The sequence below is a fragment of the Gavialis gangeticus genome, unplaced genomic scaffold (genome assembly GCF_001723915.1).
Source record: "Gavialis gangeticus isolate Ggan-Ray unplaced genomic scaffold, GavGan_comp1, whole genome shotgun sequence".
In the NCBI taxonomy this organism is placed as follows: Eukaryota; Metazoa; Chordata; order Crocodylia; family Gavialidae; genus Gavialis; species Gavialis gangeticus.
In genome coordinates this window covers 4,882,637-4,885,786 of record NW_017729027.1, presented here as the reverse complement: position 1 = coordinate 4,885,786, position 3,150 = coordinate 4,882,637, and positions in this window count along the sequence as shown.

The following is a 3,150-nucleotide window of genomic DNA, read 5'->3' as shown; positions in this document are numbered from 1 at the left end:
GTTGGCGCATGTAGGGGTGGGGGGGGAGGGGAGCAAAATGATCTACTTCATCATCTAGCATCCTCAAAGAGACAAGGCATAGACTTTAGGGCTAGGTACAGATATTCAAAAAGCCCGAGGCAGAATCAATCTAAGTTACAGTTTTCTGTAAGCAGCTTTGTTTAGATTGGTAGCAAACAGAACACACATTCACCCTTTAATGGGGGAGCGGCTCAAATCTTAGACCAGACTTTGCCATTTTTTAAACCAGTCTCTGTGTGCTGAACTTCTGTTGTGTTATGGGTATAGACAGTTTCCAATCATGTATACTGGTAAAAGTGTAACATCAGCACCTGGCCCAGATGCCCCTAGTAGTGATTCAAGTTAACACATCTAGGCACTCTATGCAGATCCCAGGGAATGTACCTGCCTCCTTTCTGATTCAGAAAGTCAATCAGAAACACCAAAGTGCCATTGGGGGAGGTTAAAATGAGAGGAGAGGGAAAAGGGGCATCTCAGTTTGCATCCCTCCCAAAGCATCTATCACACATCACCTGCAGTTCACAACAACTAGTCCTGTTTCTAATGTAATTAGATACTGGACCTCTTAAGGCAGGCAGTTCACAATCCCCAGGTAACATTTTTTACCCAATAGACTAGTGTTTAGACCATCTACCTAAGGTGAGGGACAGCTGGGCTAATGTGATTTGAACCTTGTTCTCTCACTTCCTAAGATGGTTCCCTATTAAAGCAGAGCCAGAATGCAAGAGCATTGTACCAGAAGGATAAAAAACAAAAATGAACCTTCCTCTAAAGCCTAATGGTTAGAGCACTCTCTTAAGGGAAGGAAGCCTTGGGTTCTTGTTCCCCTTTCCCAGGACTGTTTACATGCATTTATATAGCGTTAACTGAGACAAGAACTCGGACTCCACCTTTCCCTCACTGGAAACGTCTCTACCTTCAAAGCTACAATAGTAGGTGCACTTGGCTACCCAGTGGCCCACCTTCAAGAGGAGGAAAGGTGAGCTCCTTCAGCCATTAGCCTGATGGCTAGAGCACTCCCCTGGGAAGTGGGAATGCTAGGTTTAAATAGTCTAAGGATGGAAGAGGCCTGAAACTCCGTCTTCCTGTGTCCTCGATGAATGATCTAAGCATTAGGCTACTGGGCAAATATTGAGCACTGTTACCAATTCTGAGCTGAATTCATTCCTGCTCATATCAGTTAGTCACAGTTTTTGTCCTGCCAGAAACACAGCTCTAGCCAGAGTTGGAAATTCTCATGTTTTTGAGATTATTTCCATAATGCTTCCCTAAACTCAGCATTGCTTCTCTGAATGACATTAATGTCTGAGCTTAGAATGACTAACTGACACTGTGATGTCATTTCTCATTACACAGTTGTATCTTGGAAGCAGGGCTGCCAGAGATGACAATACAGCACACAGGATTGCATTCCTGAGTGTGTTTTGAGGTAATGAAGCTTTTTAGAGTCTGTCTCTTATTCTTTCACATTACTAAACTTGGCATGACTACCTTTTCCAGATTTACACGACCCGTTTTTACCAGCATATCAAGCCTAGGATATACCCCCTGGCACAGACGCATGGAATATGAGTGAGTTATTTGGCAAAAAAAACATTTTGCTGAGAACCTAAATCAGTGAAGGCTTTTATATGAAGTACTTTTTCACTGAAGAAAGGTCCAAATGAAGCTTTTGAGTAGTCTAGCATGTTTGCAAGATCAATCTCACATGTTGTCTTATTCCCATCTTGTTAACTATTACTTGTGAAAGCTTTCCACCTCCCTTTTGTTGGAAATTTAAGAACATGTCATATACATTTATCTATGAAGACTGAAGTTTTCAATGTGTTCTGTTGGCTTGAAGAGGAATAGGAGAGCCAATGGTTTGCTCTTGGATACTCCCAGTAATAGACATATGATTCAATTGTTCTTGGCTTCCTCCTCCTATTTCTCCCAGCAAATAAACTCCCCGAAAAATGTTTAACTTTCCCAGAACGTAACTCAAAATTGCTGCTTGCAAAGCTCTGTTTATTGGTCGCAATTCAATCTAATCACTCCAGTTACTGGTAGGTGAGGATGTTGAAGCAGAAGTAAGGCAGGCCTTCTTCCATAGCATTTCTCACAAAGATTCTGAATTTAATTTGCTCCTGATATAACCCCATTGGCTGAGGCTAAGTATGAATGTAGGCCTTTAATGCATATATCCTTTTAGATATGCTTCATTATCCCCTAGCCCTCAGTTCAACACAGCATTTTTGGTGCATGATTAAACTTCAGCTTGAACATAAGCATTTTTCTCAACAGGGTATGGTTGTTGAATGGGCCCTGTTGCCCTGAATGCAAGTTGGTCATAGGCTTATGATGAGAAGAGCATCCCTAGGGAATTTTACACAGCATTTGGAACAGTAACATGTATAAATAGTAATTGAAAACTTCAAGATAAGCCACTTTTTAGCATTATACAAGTTAATGCCTAACTTTGATCCTGATGGGTTGGGGGGAGGAGGGGGGGAGGGAGGAACCAGGGGAAGGAGAGGCGAGAGCACTTTGAACCAAATGCCTTTAAAGGGACATGCAGTTTCTACTTTGAGTCATACTTTAAGAACAAGATAGAGATCAATTTAACACCAAGGTAGGTAATTACCATAATTGGACTCTCTCTATTGGTATACAGCAAGCCACGATCTGTCGCTTTCATTGTTTGGACCATCATCTCCGCCTTGTAGAGAATAAGACTTCCTTGCAATATTCACCATTGCAACATAAAAAGGAGAAAAATGAGGCAAGTAACAGTGCATTAAATATATTGACCCATATGAAAATAATTCTCTTCCACAAAGAGAAGATGGCAGCAGGGAAGAAAGAATGCTTCGTACATTGGAACAAGACTCTAACTGATAAATCAGTTTGACACCTTCTGCTACATTAAAACCTTTTATGGATTCTACATACAAGCTAGATATAGGTTATATGCATCCTGATTACTGGGCAATGTCATTTCAATTAATATTATATTAGCTATTAGGCAGGCAAGGTTCTTTGGACCTAATATCTTTTATTAGACCAACTGAGTAGTTGGGAAAAAGTTTCATAGTTTCATAGTTTCTAGGGTCGGAAGGGACCTGAGAAGGTCATCTAGTCCGACCCCCT